General features: G+C 44.8%; 1 long non-coding RNA gene across 1 annotated transcript; it reads left to right on the forward strand.

Moving 5' to 3' along the window:
- The first annotated feature begins 19787 nt into the window (after nucleotides 1–19787).
- LOC119306049 lies at nucleotides 19788–22778 on the forward strand. Its single transcript, XR_005148838.1, has 3 exons — nucleotides 19788–20346; nucleotides 21943–22042; nucleotides 22600–22778. It is a non-coding gene; the product is annotated as an uncharacterized LOC119306049 (long non-coding RNA).
- Nucleotides 22779–24568: the final 1790 nt, after the last annotated feature.

Here is a 24568-nt window from a genome sequence, read left to right on the forward strand (position 1 = left end):
TCCATATGTTTCATGCTATGGTTAGGCTTACCTTAATTCTTATTTCGTAGTTGTGGATGCTTGCGAGAGGGGTTAATCATAAGTGTGATGCTTGTCCAAGGAAGGGCAATACCCAAGCACCGGTCCACCCACATATCAAATTATCAAAGTAACGAATGTGAATCACATGAGCACGAGGAAAACTAGCTTCACAGAAATTCCCATGTGTCCTCGGGAGGGCTTTGCTTTATATAAGAGTTTGTCTAGGCTTGTCCTTTGCTACAAAAAGGATTGGGCCACCTTGCTTCACCTTAGTTACTCTTGTTACTTGTTACCCGTACCAAATTATCTTGTCACAAAAATATCTGTTCCCTATAATTTCAGTGCTTGCAGAGAATACCTTACTGAAAACCGCTTGTCATTTCCTTCTTCCCCTCATTGGGTTCGACACTCTTACTTATCGAAAGGACTACGATAGATCCCCTATACTTGTGGGTCATCACGCGCCGCTCCGTGCGGCTGCCCTGGGGGCGAGTTGATGTCAAGCCCTCAAGCATGACCGGAGAGGCGGCGGCAATGTCGTGGCGGAGATGACGAAGAAGGTCCCACCTGGACCACGGTTCCAGTAGCAGCTTGCTCCATGGTGGGCGCCAACTGTCGTGGTATTCTCGCTTCAATCGGCAAGGGGGTCCACGAGACGATAGATGCCACAGGGTGGCTTGAGGTGAGGGCAAGACTGCCGTGGAATATCCGGGACGGGTATGCGAGTAGCACGCGGTGGTTTACCAAGGTTCGGGGCTCTCCGGAGAGAAAATACCCCTACTCCTACATGTCTGAATATATATGTGGGATATACGGGTTGCAGTACAGAGTCGCTCCTGGATTTATATTGGAGTGAGAGCAGTAGCAAGGAGCTAGCTAGCTACTGTGTGGCATGAGAGCCTGGCCGCAGGAATGCTTGTCCATGGCATGGATGGATGTGTGCTTGCATGAGAGTGTGAGCTCCCCTGGGTCACTTTATATACTAGTGCCCAAGGGACAAGGTACACTATTGGTGGTGGCTCTATACTATACATGATAGACTGTATTGTGGATGAACAGTGTATGCTGATAACCCACCAGTATAGGGGATCGTTTGTAGCCTTCTTCGATAAATAAGAGTGTCGAACCCAACGAGGAGCTAAAGGCAGAACAAACATTCCCTCAAGTTCTATCGACCACCGATACAACTCTACGCACACTTGACGTTTGCTTTACCTAGAACAAGTATGAAACTATTTTGCGAGAATAAAACTACGAGTAGTTTGTGAGAATAAAACTAAGAATAAATTGCAAGGTAATAAAAGTGGATTGCTTTTGTCAACAAGAAAGTCATTTGTCCCTAGGCAATCGATAACAAGTATCGGTAATACCTAGCAAAATGCGGGTGGAATGAGATGGCTCCTCCCCCCTCCCCACATGTCCACCTGCCCAACCACCCTAACAATGGCGATCTCTAGTTTTGGACCATCATGGAGGGCCTCCTACTCTGGGATTTCAAGCCTGGCCTCTCCATTGCTGATCAGGTGCGTCGAAGATTTGGTTCTACAGTCCATTTTTCACCTTCTTTGGGTACCAAGGAGTTTTTCTTGGTCGTCTACTTCTCCTCGGCTTCATTCCCTTTATCTGAAGAATCTGTGGGTGTTGCTTTGCAATGTTGCATTGGAGGTTTACGATCGAGACTAAATGTCAAATCCATTGGTGAAAGAAGATTTCATTTCTCTTTGGCCTCCAACAAGGTTGGACATTTCATATATCGTCTCAAGGATAGAATTTGGCTGGACTTTGTTTGTCACTTTCCACTTTTTAGATCCTCCATGGCCCCTACTCCTTGGAAGGATCACCATTGGCATTCAGATGAGGTTATTCAAGCAGTTTCCACTCGCTCTCCAATGGCCATCAGAGCAAATTTGAACTTTTTATGTCAAAGAGATAATGGTGATGGTGATAACTTGATGATCCCTCCTTCTGAGGTTCCACCGCCAACATGCTCCCCGGGGAGAGTCGCGGAGGAACCTCTACGCGTAATCAGATTCATTGCATTAATTCTCTTAATGGCATTCATGACATTAATTCGGTGGTCGGCCTTCATTTCGGGAGTTTCTAGCATACCAATACTCCCCCGAGCAATGATAGCAATCAGGACAATCAGCATTCATTACCTCAGGATTTATGTCTCGGTGCTTTGACTTTTGAATTATCCACCAACTCGGGCAATACGCGACATATTTTTCAAGGTCAGTCTTTTCAGAAGCATTATTGGGATTCTATACCAACTTTTATGGTGTTCCATATACTTGATCAATTGAAGTTTGGCTATTCACGTCACATTGCCACGATATGGTCACTCTCATCTATACCGACACTGGATTACATCTATACTAGGCTTAATATCTGTTCCAACTGTACACTTTTGGGCCATCTTGCTGAGTCCTGCCCGGGTGTTGACTGTACCACTTGCTTGCATGCACCTTGCCAATGTGATCCTCACGAGCCACACCAAAGTACTTTGAGCACACATGTTGCTGGTCCCATAGTCAATGACCATACTGTTCCCTCGGATCATGCTAATACTTCTTTAATTACGATGAATGGGCCTTCTTCTTGTCACACCTGTGGATCCAATAAGCATTATTCTTATGACTGCCCTGCTTTGATCCTCTACCCTTGTTGTGGCTGGCTGGGCCACAGTAAGCACCAATGTGGATTACTCAATAAAGGTGCTATGTTTTGGAAGCCCAAACCCGTTGCTCCTATGATCGCCTGTTTACCAGGTACCCATGGTGACCCAACTACTGTGGCTTCGATTAATTTTGGGAAGGACCGCGGCTGCAGGGATATTTTGCCAAATACTACCATGTATAATCCTACTACAAATCCTCAGAATATCAATAATAATTCTCCTTCTCAACTAACACCTACTTTGGCACCTCCGCAATGGCAAGAAATCATTTTGACAGATAATAATGACATACTTCCCGCTAGTCGACGCACTGATACCCGTGGAAGAGCGACCGTCCGCTGTGAATCGTGTGGTGCTCGGGGACACGTGGCGACCTCCTGCTGGGCTACTCGGCGGCCAGCACAGGGCATTTGGGTCCCAAAATAAAGAATCAGCCCCGCCAATACACATTCCTCCTCTGTTCTTCCCTCCTTCACTGCTGCTCCTCTGGTTCCTCGCCCGCACTCGTCGATGGCGAACTTCCCTGTCAATGTCATTCCTTACCTGCCGCAAGGGATGACCATCGAGCTGGGCCCAGAGGACCGCGTCGTGCGGGATGAGATGGTCGTCAACCCCACTCCACCATTGCTCCATGACTTCCTGGCGGTGCCGGAAGTCAATCGCTGCATCACACGATCGAAGGTTTGCTGCATGAGTCCCATTTCTTTCCCACCGAGGTGGATGATTACCCGCTAGGCATTGCAATCTTGGATTTCCAGATTCAGTTATTAGAGATGCTGTAGTTGGTACTACCTTTGAGCTTGATGAAGATGAGGAAAACCTGAATACTGTTGTTTCTTTTGGTCCTCATGATGCTGCTATTAATATGAGGTTGACCACTTATGGTCCTGAAGTGTGGCTATTATACATTGGTTTCCCCCACGATTATCAAACTTCGCATTATATTCACAAATCAGTTGGTAAGTTTGGCGAGATGATCACTTGGAATAACCCTAGAGGGGATAGAAAGGTTGTGTTGATCAAAGCTAGAGTGCTCAGTCTCAGTAGGGTGCCTAAAAGTTTTGTTATGCACCAACTTGGCGGTGCGAGACATTGCTGGATTGTCTGTGTCATGATCTTGAGAAGTAGTGACTGGAATGCGCACATCCCGGATGTCCCTCCTACGGGTATTGAACCTCCACCTGCTGATGAAATTCCACACCCTCTGTTTGGAGAAGGTATGACAGCAGAACTGATGTATCAAGCGCAGCTGCACAATTGGTTAGCTCAGAATGCAGCCCCTAACCAGAATAGTGAGGGAGTCCAGCAAGGTAATGATATCCATTTCCAGCACAACTGGGGAGTTTGGCCACCTTCACCACCTCCTGCTGTTTATAATTATCAGGCTTGGCTTGCTGCTGAGGGCTTACAAGTGCAAGATGGCATTGTACTAGTCAATAACCTGCAAGACTGCCCAGGCATGGCCTGGAATGAATCGATCTCTGCTTTTGGGTCTTCAGACTCCAGTGCCACAGTATCTGATACTTATATTCTAGTGCCTCGCAATATGTTCAACAACATTGCAGCTCATTATGAAGAAGGGGAGAGTTCAGTTGTCAGGGCAACTCCGACTAGTTCTCTGGATGTTCAGATTTCAATTTCTGCTAATGGATTACATTTTGAGATGACAACTAATGGGGATATCATGTCTTCCATGCTGATCAACCAAGGTATTCCTGTCAGAAACCTCAATACCTTCCTTTCTGCTCCAATTATGCCTATCATTGCTACCTATGGACCTTGGAGCACTGGTTATGGATTCAGATATGACAGTGTTGATTTGAGGCTGAAAATTGTTGACAAGATGGTGTTCTGCAAATGTCTGAATTCACTCAGCTTGTGACTGCATTTGACAGTGATACTCATCATGCTCTGTCTACTCCACCCACCTTGGCCTTAACTGAACTACCTGATCCACTGTTTAAACCATCAACACTTAATGATGTTCTTCTTCTGGAAACTCTGACACTATTGCTCCTGATATCACTGCTATTGATTCTGGGGCAGATGTGGCTGCTATGGAAGTTTCTTATCTGGAGGGCTCTGCTACGGACATGGAGGGCTCTGCTGTGGACATGGCCATGGTCACTATTCCCACTTCTGATCCACATCCGTCTGTTGTCACTGCTTCAGCCCGTCGACGTGGAAAAGCACCTACACCTGATTCTGTCATTCCTCTTCATTGTAGCAGCCGATCCAACAAATATGATGGATTCAAAGTTCCACCGCTCTATGACACCAAGACCAAAGCCTCAAAGGTAAAACCTAGGGTAATTCCCTCTGCTGCTTCTGCCACAGCCACTTCTGAACCAACTGCAGCTTCAGAGATACCACCGCCAACTGCAATACCAATTATTTAGCACATTGGAACTGTCATGTGTGGAATCCCGGCTGAGGAACTTACTGATGAGCAGCTTCTGGCATCTCCTGAAGATGGCCAACCCTCGGCCCATGCTTAATCCTTCGGTTCAGGGCTCTTCTTTTTGGCTCTTACCTATTCGCACTTTCATATTGTCCTATCTTTATTATGGTACTTAATGTTAATTGGAACGTTCTAAGCTGGAATGTTCAGGGTTTAAATTTGGATGCAAAACAATTAGCACTTTCAAATGCAATCAACTCGTGTGGTTGTGCTGTCATATGTTTGCAAGAGACTAAGAAACCATCTTTTGATCACACTTTCATTAAGTCTTGCTGCCCTAAACATTTTAATCAATTTGATTATGTGCCCTCTCGGGGGGCTTCGGGAGGCCTAGCCACGATCTGGAATAGTGCCATTTTCACAGCCACTACCGTAGCTCGGGAAGAGTTCGCCTTAGTTACACGATTCTGATCAACACAATCTGCTCATTATTGGACTCTGGTTAATGTATGTGGCCCGTGTCAAGGGGTCAACCGAGTTAACTTCATTAATTGGCTCATGTCATTTAATATCCCCGCTCATGAAGATTGGATTTTGGTCGGAGACTTTAATTTCATTCGAAGCCCTGATAATAAAAACAAGCCTGGAGGGAGTTATAGCGACATGATTACTTTCAATGACTTTATTCGAACACAAGCCTTAATTGAACTTCCCATAAAAGGCCGTGAATACACCTGGAGTAACATGCAACTTGACCTGCTACTTGAACAAATTGATTGTTTTTTCACAAGCAATAATTGGACAAGCTCTTACCCTCACACAATGGTTAAGCCCCTCAGTAGACCAGTATCTGATCACATCCCATGTGTAGTTAACATTGAAACTTCAATCCCTCACTCAAAGCTCTTCAGGTTTGAATCATTCTAGCTACAACATCCAGGTTTCATGCAAAATGTTCAGAATGCTTGGTTAAAACCTGTGCACTCTCAAAATATGGCGACTGTGCTCTGCAGAAAGTTCAAAACTCTTAGGCATGATCTCAAATATTGGAGCAAACGTATTTCAAAGTTCTCCATCGCCATAGACAATTCGAACAGGGCTTTATTGGAAATTGATGGGCTGGAAAACAAAAGACAACTGTCCATACCTGAGGTAAATTTCAGAAAAATTCTCAAAGCACACCTCATCAGACTGCTTACCTACCAAAAACTGTATTGAAAAAAAGGTGCACCATTCGATGGGTGCAATTCAGAGATGAGAACTCCAAGTTTTTTCAGGCCTCTGAGAGATACAGAAGGAATAATATTGTAACTTTGACCACTGATGATGGCATTTCTATGGACGATCACACAGGGAAAGAAGCTCTTCTTTTCCACTCCTTTAAACAGAGACTTGGCACTTCCTCCCATAATCCTATGAAATTTGACCTCCAAAGAATTATTGAAAGGATTGAGGGTCTTGATGAGCTAACAATTCCATTCGCTCATGCTGAGATTGACCATGTCATAAAAACAATGCTAGCTGATCGTGCACCTAGCCCAGATGGATTCAATGGAGCATTTCTTAAATCTTGTTGGCCCATAATAAAAGAGGATTTCTATAAACTTTGCAACCGATTCTTTGAGGGTAATCTCAATCTTGAAAGCATTAATGATGGTTTTATCACCCTCATCCCAAAAACTAATGCTCCTAGCACTATGAACGATTTCAGGCCAATTACTCTATTAAACTGCTGTCTAAAAGTGATCACAAAAATATTGGCCAACCGATTGCAGAGGGTTATTCTCAAAATCATTCACCGTAACCAGTACGGCTCCTTAAAGGCCGTACCATCCAAGGCTGCCTCGCGTGGGCTTTCGAACACATTTATCAATGCCAAAGGTCCAAGAAAGAAATTGTGCTTCTCAAACTTGATTTTGCAAAGGCATTTGATACAATAGATCATGAGGCAATGCTGATTATCATGAAGAATATGGGGTTTAATGACAAATGGCTAGGTTGGATCCAATGCATCTTTTCTTCTGGCAAGTCTGCAGTTCTGCTCAACGGTGTACCTGGCAGGCAGTTCCACTGCAATTGTGGTGTATGACAAGGTGACCCTCTGTCTCCCCTAATTTTCGTACTAGCTGCTGACCTTTTACAAGCAGCAATCAATGATGCATTCTCAGGAGGGGAAATCAGCTTGCCCTTTCCTTGCAATAGCCAGAAGGAGTACCCAGTGATCCAATATGCAGGCGACACTATTCTTGCTATGCCAGCTTTCCCTGCCCAAGCCACAACCATCAAAAACATACTCTCTGACTACGCTACTTCAGTGGGCTTGAAGATAAATTTCCATAAATCTAATCTTATACCCCTGAACTGTGATCAAGAGACTACGACTGCATTGGCTGATATCTTTGGTTGTGTCGTTGGCAAGCTACCTTTTACTTATCTTGGTCTCCCAACGGGCACAACTAAACCTACCATTTTGGACCTCATGCCCCTTGTTTGTCGTGTGGAGAGAAGACTGTCTGCCACCCTTAATATGATTTCTTACGGAGGGAAGCTCACTCTTCTGAACTCAGTCATAACATCTCTCATAATTTTCACCCTTTGCACACTCAAATTTCCGACTCGCATTATTGAACTTATCGACAAAATCCGAAGAAAATGCTTATGGACAATAAAAACTGACCAGGGTGACAAGTGCAACACATTGGCGTCATGGAACATGATTTGCAAACCTAAAGAGTGTGGTGGTCTTAGAATTCTTAATCTACAAGTGTAGAGTGACGTCTTGCTCCTCAAATTTCTCCACAAATTCTATAACCATTGGGATTTACCTTGGGTGGAACTAATTTGGAACACACACTATACCACCAAAATCCCACATGCAACGGACCTGTGTGGCTCTTTCTGGTTGCGCGACGTTTCAAAACTTATGCCAGTATATAGAGGAATCACCAATGTGACCATTCGCAATGGATCTACTGCTCTATTCTGGAAGGACGTCTGTATGGGTGATGTTTTGGCTGAGACCCACCCCCGTGCCTTCTCATTCTGCAAAATGAGGATATATCAGTGAGGGATTTCTTGGGAAGTACGTCTCTCCGTGAATCGTTTCATCTGCCACTGTCAATACAAGCTCTTGAGGAGGCACGGGACTTACAACAGAAAACCATGCATGTCCAACTCCTAAACCCCTTGATCAATGATGAATGGACATGTGTTTGGGGGACCAACTACTACTCAGCCAACAGATTCTACACCTTCTACTTCAAAGATCTCCATGCACATCAAGCATACAAATGGATTTGCAAATCTAAAGCAACAATGAAGATTAAAGTGTTCGGCTGGTTCTTTCAGATAGACTCAACACCAAAGACATGCTCAAACGGAGACATTATAACATTGGCAATGACTTTAGATGCCTTCTTTGCACAAATTGCAACAATGAGACTATGGAGCACCTCTTCTTGGAATGCACCTTTAGCCTTGACTGCTGGGATAAACTTCATATCATGGGCCACTCAGTGCATGCACGCTTGGATTGGGTGAAGCAAGCTAAAACCTCTTGGAATAAACCACTGTTCATGGAAATTTTTATGCTTGCAACCTGGAGCATCTGGAAGGAACAAAATAAGAAGCATTTCAGAGGTGTGCTCCCTTCCCAAGCCTCCTGGCTTGGAAGACTCAAGGAAGATCTTTCACTCCTTGCTCATAGAGTAGGAGATAATCACAAACCCTTCCTCTTTTCCTTCCTTAACTCCCTGTAAAATTCTCATACCACCCCCAACCATCATTCCCAAAGGGGATGACTTGTAATTAATCTCATGTAAAATACTATTCATTATTTAATTCAATTGCAGTAGGATCCTCTCCTACTGTTTCAGGTGTAAAAAAAACAAGTATCGGTAATCATTCTTGCAATTTTATATGAGGGAGAGGCATGAGCTAACATACTTTCTCTACTTGGATCATATGCACTTATGATTTGAACTCTAGCAAGCATCTACATCTACTAAAGATCATTAAGGTCGTGAAACCCAACCATAGCATTAAGTGTCAAGTCCTCTTTACTCCCATACGTCATACCCCACTTACTCGGGTTTAAGCTTTTGTCACTCTCGCAACCCACCATAAGCGAACCATGAACATATTGAAACACCCTACAGCGGGGGCCCTCACTTTTGCGCGAGACCTGAGCGCACCATAGGATAGCACCATAAATAAAGTACAATCATACCAACCAAGATCACGGTTAAACCATAGGACAAAATGGATCTACTCAAACATCATACGATAACCATAGATCATTGGGAAATAATATATGGAGTTGAGCACCATGTTTAAGTAGAGATTATAGCAGGGGGAAGAGGTGTTACACCGCTGCATAGAGGGGGAGAGAGTTGGTGTTGATGGTAGCAAGATTGTTGATGTAGATCGTCGTCACGATCCTTGCCCCGGCGCCACTCTGGCGCCACCGGGAGAGAGGGGGAGAGAGCCCCCTCCTTCTTCTTCTTCCTTGGCCTCCCCCCTAGATGGGAGGAGAGTTCCCCCTCAGGTCCATGGTTTCCATGGCGGCGGAGGGGTAGGATCCCCTCCGAGATTGGATCTCCCTCTCTGTTTTTTTCTGTTTCGCACTCCCCAAATCTGGCCAAAAACCATTTCTTATATTCCCGGAGATCCGTAACTCCGATTGCGCTGATATTTTTACATGATTTTTTCCTAATATAAGCTTCCTTGCACCTGAAGTACAGCTCCAACCAATGTACGAGCTGAGCACAACCCACCACTACGTGTCAGGGGCCTGGGGCGTGCCCTGGTGTATCATGGTCCATGTGGGCCTCCGTTTGCGGTGATTCCAACTCCTAAAATTCACAAATATTCCAAAATAATTCTCCTTGGAGTTTCATCACGTTTGGACTTCGTTTGATATGGATTTTCTACGATACAAAAACATGCAACAAACAGGAACTGGCACTGGATAAGTAAGTTAGTCCAAATAAATCATATAAAAAGTTGCCAAAAGTATGTAAAAGTTGAATAATATTGGCATGAAGCAATCAAAATTTATAGATGCGACGGAGACGTATCAGCATCCCTGAGCTTAATTCACACTCGTCCTCGAGTAGGTTAATGATAAAAAAAGATAATTTTTGATGTGGAATGCTACCTAACATAAACTTGATCATATATCTAGTCATGGCATGAATATTAAGACATAAGTGATTCAAAGCAATAGTCTATAATTTGACATAAAGACATCAATACTCAGGTATCCCAACAAACAATCATGTCTTCCAAAATATCAATGCCAAAGAACGTTATCCCTACAAAATCATATAGTCTTGTCATGCTCTGTCTTCTTAACACAAAGTATAAATCATGTACTACCCCGGTGTCAGCCAAGCAATTGGTTCATACTTTTTAATGCGATTCAACTTTTTCAACCCTCATGCAATACATGAGCGCGAGCCATGGATACAACACTACAGGTGGAATAGAGTATGATGATAGGGGTAAATATAAAGACGACAAAAAAGTAAGAAAGTCTCACATCAACGCGGCTAACCAGTGGGCTATGGAGATGCCCATCAATTGATATCAATGTGAGGAGTAGGGATTGCCATGCAATGAATGCACTAAGAGCTATAAGTGTATGAAAGCTCCATATGAAAACTAAGTGTGTGTGCATCTAATCCTGTAATGAAATATTCCCACTAGTATATGAAAGTGAACACATAGGAGACTCTCCATATGAAAAACATGGTGCTACTTTGAAGCACAAGTGTGGTAGAGGATACTGACAATGCCCCTTCTCTCTTTCTTTCTTTTTTTTCTTTTTTTCCTTTTTTTCTTTTCTATTTTCTATCTCTCTTTTTTTTCCTCTCATTGTCCGGAGTCTCGCCCCGACTTGTGGGGGAATCATGGTCTCCATCATCCTTTCCTCACTAGGGCACTGCTCTAAAAATGATGATCATCACACTTCTATTTACTTATAACTCAAAAGGAATAAAAATTACAACTCGATACCTATAACAAAATATGACTATATGAATGCCTCCGGCAGTGTACCAGGAGGTGCAATAATCTAGCATAACATGTATAAAAATGATGCAAGGTGGCTGAGCCACAACTACTATGTCAACTATATGATCATGCAAAGCAATATGACAATGAATGCTCAAGTCATCAAAACAGAAGCGGTGGAAGTTGCATGGCAATATTTCTCGAAATGGCTACGGGAAGGCCATAATAGGTAGGTATGGTGCCTATTTTGAGGAAGATATAATAAGGCTTATGTGTGATAGAGTGTATCATATCACGACGTTTGGACGCACCTGCAAAATTTGCACCACGTCTCGAGGTGAGAAAGGGCAATGCACGGTACCGTAGAGGCTAGCAAATTGCATAAAGGTAAGTGTGTGTATAATCCATGGACTCACATTAGTCATAAAGAACTCATATACTTATTGCAAAAGCTTATTAGCCCTCGAAGCAAAGTAATACTACGCATTCTCCTAGGGGGGAGGTTGGTAGGAGTTAACCATCGCGCGCCCCCGGCCTTCACATAAAGATAGACAATCAAGGATAAATTGTGCTCCAACTTTCATAGCACAACAAGAGACTATACGTGCATGCTTCGGGAATCACAAACCTTAACACCAATATTCTTACTAACCACAACCGTTTATTAGTACTTCCCACATATTTCATCTCTATATAGCAAAACTATTGCAAGGAATCAAACATATCATATTCAGTGATCCATAAGTTTTATGTAGGATTTTTATGACTAACCATGCAAATGACCAATTCCGTTTGTGTTGGGGATATAACTGCTGGGTATGAACCGCCCAGGAGAGGCCGGGTCATACCACTAGCGACTATCAATGAAGATGGCGGGTCATAGCAAGCCCGTTGACAGACCAAGACCCAGAGGCGACTTAAGGCCCAAGAGGATGAACTGCCGTATGAATGACTTGTATTGTAAGGCAGGTTTAGTTAGTCACCGAGCTGGACACGTTGTCTATGACCCGGTCGGGACTCTGTAAGCCGCTGGGCGTCAACCTGTGTATATAAAGGGACGACCCGGCAGCGAGTTAGGGCAAGAAAGAAAAGATCGAGAACTAGGTCAAGCGTATTCGCTCCCTGGTAATCGAAGCCCAAGCAATACCACCCTACACTGGATTAGGCTTTTACCTCCACTGTGAGGGGCCGAGCCAATATAAACTCTCAGTGTCCCTTGTCTTGTTTAACCCCTTCAAGCTAACTAAGTTGCAATGGCTCCACACCTAAGTCCTTACGCTTGGACATCTGACGTGACAATTCCATGATAGTTGGCGCCCACCATGGGGCCAGCGCATGGTGGTTTCGAGTTCGTGAAGGGCAGCTTCACAGGGCTCAAGGGGTACGCTGTGAGCCGGATGACCAAGAGTCGTTGCGGAAAGCTCTACATCAACGACGAGGGCTGGGGCCCCGAGGCTGACTCAATTGAGTACGGGTACCAGGTCCCCTTTGGCGGAATCCATGTCTTCATCGGCAAGATTGGTGAGTCAAAAGCTGAGCCAGACATCTGCACCAACATCATTGAGTCGGCTCAGCGCGCACGACCCGCCAAGGTTAAAGCCGCCCCGAAGCATGTCTTTGTTGGTTTCGTTCATGGAGCGGAGCTAGAAGGAGGATCTAAATTTGGTGGTGATACGGTTGTTTACTCATGCGACGAGTCCTCTATTGGTGAGACCAACTCTATCTATCAGGTTCAGGATGGCAGGCTTGGGGGCTGTTCCGATGGTGACAGTATTCTGGACTCCTACGAGCCGCCACACCGGGTCACGGTCTTCATGGCCAGTACACAGCCAGGGCAGGACTCTACGACTGCAGCATCAATGATCTTCGGGTCAGCAGCGGCGACGGCTTCCAGGGCAAGAGGCCATGTGCGCCCGCCGGCTCAGGTCTTGTCTGATCTGTTGGATGCTCTGATAATGTTGTTAACGGCAAAGGTTAACCCGATGAATCAAACTCAGCATAACGTGTTGGTTGCAAAATTGCGTGATGATATAGCACAAGCCAAGGAGGAGCTAAACACGGAGAACACTTGAATGGCAATGGAGCAAGCCGCCTTACAAAGGGAGGCAGAACGGCTTCAGGCAAAGAGCTTCCGCTTAAGCCTGGACCGGGACACATCAAACACTATCTTCAACAGAAGGCATGTGAGTAGGCTGCCCCCGACTTACGATGCGAGGAACCTTTTCAACACGCCTGGGGTAGGAACCAGTAACCCGCCTGGTGTTGATTGGGCCGTTGAGGCGTCGGCGGCTGGGGAACTGGTTCAGCCACGAGCTGCAGACCCCCGCGTTTGAACTTAACCCCTCCTCATCTATTCCAACACCTCCGAGGCATTTTTCTAACCCCTTGGATAACATGATAGCTACGGCTACGTACTCGACTGGTGGCTCTCCCAGCTCAGGATGAGTCGCCAGCGGCAATGGAAATACGGCGAGCCACAGAACTGCTTCTGACGGCTGTGACCCAACAGGCGGCTTATTCGTACAGTCATGATCGTATCCACTCAACACCATGTCCAAGCAAGAGTTATAGCAGGCATATTGATGAACCGGCCGTGTCAAGCAGTGAACGACACCGCAATCAGCCTCGTAGGCCGGACCCTTCGTGCGCTGGTAATGATGCCCAGGCTTTGGTGGACCAGGGCAGAGCACGGCGTGAGGCAGAGCTGGCGGCTCAGTTGGCGGCTAACAACATTCTCGGGTTTATCCTTCAGTGTCCGTGGAGGCAGGAGTGACCTCTAGAACCTTGGGTGTTCCATGTTTAGTGCCGGCTCTACACAATGAGTGCTTGCCTAAGGATTTCAAGGTCCCCTGTAAGGTGCCTAATTACATGGCGGATCAGCCCCCAGAGGCTTGGATTAAGAGTTATGAGATGGCCATGGAGATGCTGGATGTCGGTGATGCAGCGTGTGCTAAATATTTCACCATGATGTTGGATGGGCCGGCTCGTACTTGGTTGAAAAGCCCGCCCGCTAACTCTATTGGATCATGGGCAGAGTTGAAGAGGCATTTTATCCAAAAAATTTAAAGATACATGCAAGCAGCCTATGTTGATTCTGGATTTGGATTCTTGTGTTCAAGGTGATGGCGATTCAACAACCCATTGGGTGTGCCGGATCTCTTCTATCATACACTCGTTGGATAGTATCAATGCTGGTTCTGCAGTCCTGATGTTGGAGAAAAATTGACGTTTCATCCCCCTTAAGCAGAAACTAGGGCGGCTTAAACGCCACTGCAAAAACATGGAGGAGCTAATGGTGGCTCTCGTCAAATATGCTGACTCTGATAGTACCAAGGACCCCGAGTCTGATGATGAGAAGCCAGGTAAGGGAAAGAAGGGCGGGGATCTGAAAGGGCAACAGCATAACCCGGTAGGTCAAGCCGGCAATGGTAAGCGCAAGGCTGATGGTAATTTAGACTTTGTGGCTAACACCAATGGGCAGAATAATAATCAACATCACAAGGGAAAGCCGGCCCGGTTTGGAGGACCAAGATTTAACCTTGAGGCGATGATGAATCAGCCTTGCCCAAAGCATGGTACGCACGAGAAGCCAGCTACTCATCTGTGGAAGGATTGCTTCATCATGAAGGAGTATAGAAATTCCAATTTTTCAATCATGGCCCGAATGGCGATTCTGGATCTGGTTCTCATGGGCCTGGTTTTGGTGGTGGCGGTTCAAACTCTGGCTTCCAGGGCCAAGGCAATCAAGGAAGTTTTAATCAACAGCCTGGTCAGGGGAATCAGCAGCAGCAGTCTGGTTATCAAAGTGATCCAAAGCAGCTGAATGGTGGTCAGTATCATGTGTTCACCACAAGTCTGTGCAAGCGAGATTAGAAAATCCATAAGCGGGCAGTGAAGTTTGTTGAGCCGGCGGTGCCTCGTTATTTAAGGTGGTCTGAGCAGCCTATTGTATGGAGCCGAGGGGATCACCCACCCCGTTTTGACAATCTGGGTCAGTTGGCATTGGTGGTTGCTCCACGGGTAGGAGGATATAAGCTCACGAAGGTGCTCATGGATGGAGGCAGCAGTATCAATATCCTTTACTATGAGACCTTTTGCCGTATGAATTTGACTGACAAGGATCTTAGGCGTCTTCTACTGTTTTTCATGGGGTGGTGACTGGTAAGTCAGTGTATCCAGTGGGAAGGATAACACTGGAGGTGGCTTTTGGAGATGACAATGATTCCAGAGCTGAGAAGTTAACCTTTGAGGTGGTGAAAATCAAGAGCCCATACCATGCTTTGTTTGGGCGGCCGGCTTACGCCAAGTTTATGGTACGGCCGTGTTATGTTTATTTGCAGCTTAAGATGCCGGGTCATAAGGGCACCATCACGGTGCATGGCAATAGAAAAATCGCTCTGGATTGCGAAGAGGGTGATGTTGCTTATGCTGAGTCGGCTTGTGCCACGGAGGAATTGAAGGTTTATAAAGATAATGTTGACTTGGTGGATATGACACCTTTAAAGAAGCCAACCACAGAGAACGAGCCCTTAATGAATTTTAAGTCGGCAGATGATACTAAGATGGTTGATTTTGTTCCTGGCGATTCATGAAAGCAGTTCAGCATTAGTGCTAATATGGATCCGAAATAGGAAAGCACGCTCATCGAGTTCATCTTTGAGAACCGAGACATCTTTGCAGGGAAAACTTCTGACATGCCAGGTGTACCGAGGGAACTCGCTGAGCAGACTCTCAATGTGGATCCCAAGTTTAAGATGGTCAAGCAGTTTCTTTGTCAGTTTAATGAGGAGAGGCGCAAGGAAATTGGTGAAGAGGTGGCCCGGCTCTTGGCGGCAGGGTTCATCATTGAGGTTTTCCATCCTGATTGGTTGACTAACCCGATGCTAGTACTTAAGAAAAATGGCACTTGGCGTATGTTGTGGATTATACAAACCTTAACAAGGCATGTCCAGCTGATCTTTTTGCTCTCTCGCGTATTGATCGAATTATTGATGCAATGGCAGGTTGTGAGCGTTTGAGTTTTTTGAATGCTTACTCTGGTTATCATCAGATCAAAATGGCAGTTAAGGACTAGGAGAAGACAACTTTCATCACTCCCTTTGGATCCTTCTTCTATGTGTCTATGCCTTTTGGGCTCAAGAGTGCCCACGCGACTTACCAACGGTGTGTTCAGAATTGCCTCCATGGCCAGATTAAGCGCAATGTTCATGCTTATGTGGATTATATTGTTGTGAAAACCAGGAAGAAGGAGACATTGATGGAGGATCTGAAAGAGACCTTTGATAGTCTCCAGGTCTACAAGATGATGCTTAACCCGGCCAAATGTGTTTTTGGCGTGCCAGCAGGCAAGTTATTGGGTTTCTTGGTGTTTGAGAGAGACATTGAAGCTAACCCTAAGAAGATCAAGGCTATTACCTCTTTGGCTAAGCTGGCGTGTATCAATGATGTCCAGTGTCTGGCGGGTCGTATCGCGGCTTTGTGCCAGTTTATAAGTTTCTTGGGAAAGGAGGCTATCCCCTTGTATTAGATGATGAAAAAGACAGATGACTTTGTTTGGAGCAATGCTGTTAATGAGGCGTTTGAGGCACTTAAGAGGCAACTGACTGAGCCACTGGTTCTTGCAGCTCCCATTGAGAAGGAGCCCTTGCTATTATATGTGGCTGCAAACAACAGGGATGTCAGTGTGGCAGTTGTGGTTGAAAGGAAGCAGTTAGACGAGGAGTATCCGGTTCAAAGGCTGGTTTTTTATGTCAGTGAGGTGCTCATTGAGTCGAAGCAGAGATACCCACATTGGCAGAAGCTGGTTTATGGAGTGTTCATGGCTAGTCGCAAGCTGAAACAATATTTCCTTGGTCATCCCATCACTGTGGTTAGCTCTGCTCCTTTGGGGGATATTATTCAAAACAGAGAAGCCACAGGTCGGGTAGCTAAGTGGGCCATTGAGCTGGAACCCCATGGTTTGAAGTATGTGCCTCGGAGGACTATAAAACCTCAAGCACTTGTGGATTTTATCAATGATTGGACAGAGTTGCAAATGCTTGAGGATAAGCCGGACAATACATATTGGACTATTCACTTTGATGGATCCACACAATTGGAAGGCTCGTGGGCTGGAGTTATATTGACTTCCCCACGAGGTGATAAATTTTGTTATGTTTTAAGGTTGATGTTCCATTGTACTACCAATGCAACTGAGTATGAAGCCTTACTCCATGGTCTTTGGATGCATAAAGAGATGAATCTAAGCCGGGTAACATGTTTTGGCGACTCAGATTTGGTGGCTCAGCAAGTGTCAGGGACTTTGGATTCAAAGGATCCACTTGATACGTCTCCAACGTATCTATAATTTTTGATTGTTCCATGATATTATATTACCCGTTTTGGATGTTTATGGGCTTTACTTTACACAATTATATCATTTTTGGGACTAACCTACTAACCGGAGGCCCAGCCCGAATTGTTGTTTTTTTGCCTATTTCAGTGTTTCGAAGAAAAGGAATATCAAACGGAGTCCAAACGGAATGAAACCTTCGGGAGCAATCTTTTTGGAACAAACGTGATCCAGAGGACTTGGAGTGGAAGTCAAGAAACAAGCGAGGCGGCCACGAGGGTGCCCGACACGCCCCCACCCTCATGGGCCCCTCAAGCATCCACCGACCTACTTCTTCCTCCTATATATACCCATGTACCCCGAAAACATCAGAAGCGACCACGAAAAACTATTTCCACCGTCGTAACCTTATGTATCCGCGAGATCCCATCTTGGAGCCTTCGCCGGCGCTCCGCCGGAGGGGGAATCGATCACGGAGGGCCTCTACATCATCTCCAAGGCCTCTCTGATGAGTTGTGAGTAGTTTACCACAGACCTTCGGGTCCATAGTTATTAGCTAGATGGCTTCTTCTCTCTCTTTGAATCTCAATACAAAGTTCTCCTCAATCTTCTTGGAGATCTATTCGATGTAACTCTTTTTGCGGTGTGTTTGTCGAGATCTGATGAATTGTGGGTTTATGATCAAGTTTATCTATGAGAAATATTTGAATCACCTCTGAATTCTTTTATGTGTGATTAAGTTATCTTTGCAAGTCTCTCAGAATTATCAGTTTGGTTTGGCCTACTAGATTGATCTTTCTTGCAATGGGAGAAGTGCTTAGCTTTGGGTTCAATCTTGCGGTGTCCTTTCCCAGTGACAGCGGTGGCAGCAAGGCACGTATTGTATTGTTGCCATCAAGGATAAAAATATGGGGTTTATATCATATTGCATGAGTTTATCCCTCTACATCATGTCATCTTTCTTAATGTGTTACTCTGTTCTTTATGAACTTAATACTCTAGATGCATGCTGGATAGCGGTCGATGTGTGGAGGAATAGTAGTAGATGCAGGCATGGGTCGGTCTACTTGTCACGGACGTGATGCCTATATACATGATCACACTACAAAAAATATACACTTCCGTGATGATACCTGTTTGTCATAGTAGGTCGCGTTTTTTGTCATGCATGTACATCCACGACGATTTTATGACAGAATCAAGATAGTCATACCTGCGCTGTCATAGAAGTGTTCCATGACATTACCAAAATTATCATCACAAAACTATCCACTTCCATGACGATAAATCACACGTCACAGAAATGCTTTCGTCAAGGGTGACCGACATGTGGCATCCACTATAACGGAACACCGTTAAGCTATCGGGTTAGGTTTTGGATCCGATAACCCGTTAACAGCCCCGACCAATGGGGATTTTCCACATGTAAAACATCGTTAAGCTATCGGGTCGAATTAGGCCCAGTAGCGTCATCTGGGCCATCCAATATGATTTCAGCCCATTTTCACTTCTGGCCCATGTATGGCCCATGACGTCTTTCAACCCATATGAGGCCCTTTGTAATTCTTGGCCCATTAACGGCCTATGGTGAAACTGGCCCGTAATGAACAGTGTATCACTTTACACCCATTAACGGCCCGTGGTGAAACTGGCCCGTAATGAACAGTGTATCACTTTATACCCATTAACGGGCCATTATTTCATCGGGCCGTTTCCAGCCCATGTTATCTTTCGGCCTTCTCAGAGCCCATTAATTCTTGGGCTCATTTCCAGCATTCGTTTACTTATGGCCGTTACTGTCATTTTCTGCTTGTGGGCCAAATTCAGCTTGTGGTTACAGTTGGCCCGTTTCTGGTCTATTAATATGTTGGGCCGTTTTCATAGCGTCATCAAATACGACCTATTAACGATGGCCCGTTATGGCCGGCCCATGAACGGACGATTCCAACTCTAGTCCGTTTACGGCCATAATGTGGTCTGTTATTGGCCCATGTTTGGCCAATCGATCATACGACCCGTATAAGGCCCATTGATGATACGGCCCGTAGAAGGGCCATTGTTTCTACGGCCCGTAGAAGGTCCATTGTTTCTACGGACCGTAGAAGGCCCATTGTTTCTACGGGCCGTAGAAGGCCCACTATTTCTACGGCCCGTAGGAGGCCCAGTCACTACAAGAAACTTGTTAATACATGACGGATTTCCCTTGACAATTTGGAAATCTGTCATGGACGACCCAGTACATCCTACTGAGCCCGCTAAAGCCCGCCCAAGCCCGCCTAAGCATTCCTCGTATATAATGCAAACCCTAAAACTTGCTCCCCAGCCCCCTCCCTCCCCCCTCCTCCGCAGCCTTTCCTCTCGCGAGCCCCCTCTCACCCACATGCGATTCCTCGCACCGCCGCCCGATTTCGTCGACTTCCCGCGGGTATGGTCGGTGCGCAGCACACCCCCATCTTCCTCTCGCTCCGCTCCTTCCTCCCCTCTATCTAGATTCACAGCTCCCGGCCACTAGCACTCGCCAGCAGGCCCTCCCCATGTCTAGGGTTTCGGCGCCGGGGCAGCTCCGATGGATCCTCTCCGTCACCTGCTGCTGGTGCTGCTAGAACGGGGTGGCGCGGATGCCCTCCTCCCGCAGGATGTGCTGAGGCGACGCAACCTGCAGTGGCATACTTGGGAGTCGGGACGAACGCGGGCGCCACGGCCTTGTCTCCCTCGACGATGGTGGCCGCGAACGCCGGTGGTCCTTGTCGTCCTCTACCTCCAAGGACGTGCTTCGGTACAACTCAGGCACCCCTGCCCCTGAAGCTTGTCCTCTCATCCGGTCATGTATAGATCGTCCTCGCGTGCGTCGATTTGCCTCCTCCTCGACGTGGCACCTGCAACCTAGATGTGGACGTGGTGAGCTCCCTCTCTCTCCCTTCCTGTACCCTAATCTGGATGGCACTTGTATCTGTAGTCACTTGCATCTGTACATACATACGCATGAATAAGTTTCTCATTAATTTTTGAGTACATTCTATTGAACCTAATTGTACTTGCTGCCCTGTAAGCTATGAGAAGAATTGTTTCACTGAAAGGGCCAAACACAATGATAAGGACTCTTGCATTAGTTGAAGGGGTCAAAGAAATAGTATCAAAATATATTGAATTGAAATGTACTAATATATTGAAGTGAAAGTTACTATGCACATAATTTTGCAGAGCTAAATATATTGTGGCTATCCTACCCTGATTGCAATATATTGAAGTGCAAAAGGATTTGGATGTGAGATGTAGACACATTCATTCTGTTAACTGGTAGTTTTTACCGTGTGGCAATATATTTTGGGTCTGTTTGGATGGATACCAATGCCGGCCTTACTAATTTATTGGTTGTGCCCGTGACTTTTGGATACTGCTTGGATTGGAGCCATTTTTGGCTCGCCCAGCTCAGGTCAGCCGCGCCCCTACAGGATTTTCGCCAATTAGCGGGCGAAACGAAGGCGTGGAAAACGTCCGCCAATAATTTGGCAGCCAAATCGTGCGCACGTCTTGTTATCCTGGCCGACCGCACGACGTCGTTGGCAGTGGCCGAATCCACCACCATTCTTAATGCCTTGCACTATACGCCAGGCTAATTAAGATACAAATTAAACCATGACATTGTGAAGCTCCCACTAAGCCTGGTTGTGATTATATTCAATTCAGTCTTGCTAATATGATAGTAGTGTTTTATCGGATCATTATGCATGCTGTAAATTCTTGAAACCAAAGTATACACTACCTGGTACAATCCAAAGAAATATTGGCAAGTCTGCTGGCTTTAAACATTTTGGAAGAATTTAGTTAGTGAAGTAAGACATTTTGGAAGGCATAATTCTTTTAAGATTTTGGTTCAGTTTAGACAACATTTACATGTTAGTCTTAGTGAAATGAAACTGCACTTCTGATTTTCAACCAATTTCTTTGCTGTGGACAATATAGTCGGTACACCTCTGCTTGGTCGATGCCGACAATATAGCAGTAGCAGTACAATTTAAGTTTTGGATTTGTTAAGATGTAGTCTTGGCCTTGCATCTTCAGTTTAGGTTTGCATTACAAAGATTGCTCTGTACTTTGCTTGTTTTCATATTAGCTTTATTGGTGGGGTTGCTGAATGTAAGATTGCTCTGTACTTATTTCCTGTGCTTACAACCTACTAGCAGCAGTATTTTAACTGCTTAAAGCCATTTGCTCTGGTTATTCATGATGTTGCAAATTTTTGTAAGGTATTTAAAATAGTTCAAGAGTAACTCATTTGCATTACAATGAACCAAAAGATGCTAGAGTGGTGTTCACACTTATTTTGATACGTACGAGCATATTTTCAAGCAGCTAAAGCTGCAGGTTATAGATAGAGTTTACGTAATGTTGCTGCTTCTATTCCGCACACTAAAAAGGCAGTTTGTACTTAGAGCTGAATGGAAATATTCTGTAATTTTTGTTTGATAAGTTTTTTCCATTCCATTGATCCAGGTTTGGGTCTTCTCATTAAGTACGCGATGTAGCAGAGCTTGAGGCATCAACCAAGGAGCTTGAGGCGTTGCATTTTGAAAAAAATAATCAAGAAACATATGTAAGTGCTATGGTGCAGCAGTTCCATTGTTTTCCATTACATGGCATATGGGATGAATCACTAATGCTCTTTCTATGCAACATGGGACATGGTTTCTTACATGGCATTCTTCTCCTTGACCGATGTGTAAAATTGTGGTGTACTGTTGTATTATGCCCTCTGTTGTGCTGCTTGCTAGTATATTGTAACCAGTGAGTACTCTCAGCCATATCAGTATCGCACACGTTGGGAATTCGTCTTTGGGAGCTTGCATATTTTATTAGTTATCAGTTTAACTCGTCCAGAGAAGAAATTCAGTTTAAAGACATGTATTAAATGCAAGATACATCTTTTTTATCCATTTTGATGACAAGTATTTTCGGACGGAGGGAGTATAATCATTATGCACGGTAGTACTTGAATAATTATATCAATTTAGGTTTCTAATTTTTTCGGCGGATTTATATGGCCTCAACTTTTGCTGCTACAACACTTGAGTTCTGTGATGTCTAATTTGTTATGTTGTCACTTATAGGTCATCTCTAGAAATGTCTAATGTTTGTTATAATTTTGTGCAGATCATGTTATTCCTACTTGGTGCAGCCTATCACAGATGCCATGACATGGTGTAGTTGGGCCAACGACAAGAAGTTGAATAAGAATCTTTTGTATATGTTTTTGATGTAAACTGTATTGTGTTGGTTCTAACCTTGCTATGTGTTGTATTTCATCAATTGATGTTGTAAATTGTCTATTCACGGAGGATTTTGTAGATTGCTATGTTGTATATACACGTGAATGGCTTTATAAATACTCTTTGTCTTGGGCCAAAGTTGGCATTATGATCTGTGTAAATGCTAAAATAATGTACTTGCTCAAAATTTCATGGAGGGAAATGGGTTAATTTGCTGGACAAAATTTAAATTTTGCATAAATCCATGACGGTTTCTATGACAAAAACAGTATCCATGTAGGCAGCCACGTCATTCCAATAGGCCTATCCAAAATGTTATGTGGCGCTTGTCTGTGATGGTCCATTCCGTCACAAACGCTTGGGCCTAGTTTGGGCTTGGCGGGCCAGGGGCTAGACCTGTGATGGCCAAGATCCGTCATGGAAGGTGAGGTGTCAAATTATGACGCGATATACGTGACGGATTTGAAATCTGTCATGCCCGGCCATCCTTGACGGATTTTCACTGCCCCGTGACGGATTGGAACCGTCATGCATTAACAGATTTCTTGTAGTGAGTGTCACTACAATAAATATTAGCCCATGGTTATTGTGGCCTAGTTTTAAAAAATAGGTTATTGCGGCCACTAGCAAACCGCAGAAAAAGAACTGCAATGACTACAAGCAAACAAATAAGCAAGACAACAAGGAAATAAATAAGCAAGCAACTTACGCTAGGCTATCATGGCTATCACACATATTACATCCACTGGGTATCAAAGTTCGCCACCAGTGCAAATAAACGCGCCGACAAAAGAATATACAAAACTGGGAGCACTTCAGAAGGCACTAGGCCTGGCCGGGTCGGGCCCCCCAAACAGCCAAAGAAGCTGAGTAGACCTAAGTTGTGTCAACGATAGATGCATCAACAATAGAGGTATGGCATGATGGTGCGCACGGCAGTCCTCTGACATCTTCATTGCATCTTTGACTTTAAGTCAGAGTTGAGCTGAAGCAAGCCTTTCCGCTTTAAGTTGAGACTGAAGAAGTCGAACTGATTGAGGCAGCGACTGCACAGAGGTTGTCTCACACCTGTTGGTGAGTAGCTTCAACTCAATGTCTTCATCAAGACAGGACCTTGGGGTCATCTCTCTGTCCTCAAGATGGTTTGGCTCACTATCTTCCCTAAAGTTCTGCCTAGGGTAAGAGATACAACTCTGAAAGAGAAACAAGGAGACACGTAACAGGTTTCACAATTATAGAAGCAAATAAATGGATCTGTTCTGCATAAGAAACATGTTTTTACAACTACAATTTGAAACTGGTAGTTTTTGCAAACATCCAATCAAATGTAAACAGCAAAGCAAACAGCAGTGGAGGAAATGATGCCTATCCAAATCTATACTAGAACAAAGTTTGAAGGCTTGAGAAGGATGAACTTACATTACATGTTAACACGGGCTGGACAAAGCCCTTCTCCATGTTGATGGAAGGATAATTCAATAAATTCCCCAAAGAAAATTCTTTATAAGCGTTGCCATTATTCTACATTTTGCAAAGAGTAAATATAGATCAAATAATGTTGGAAGAAATAGAGGATAATTTAGCTCAGGTGCAGACTGATGATACATAATCAAATAGCAATTAATTAAGTACAGCATTATAAGGCAAAAGGGAGAGAGGTACAGACAAGAGCAATGCAGAGCCCAGTATTGTTGTGAGATTGTATGATCCTTTGAGCAAGGAGATTCATCTGAAATTAGTTTTCATACAAGAGAGAAGGTAAGGCACATGCAGAAATTTAGGAGTTCAAATTTTGAATTGATATCATAGACAGTACCCGACGATGGGCTCTCAGCAGTTCTAATAGGGGTTTG

The sequence above is a fragment of the Triticum dicoccoides genome, chromosome 1B (genome assembly GCF_002162155.2).
Source record: "Triticum dicoccoides isolate Atlit2015 ecotype Zavitan chromosome 1B, WEW_v2.0, whole genome shotgun sequence".
Taxonomy (NCBI): Eukaryota; Viridiplantae; Streptophyta; class Magnoliopsida; order Poales; family Poaceae; genus Triticum; species Triticum dicoccoides.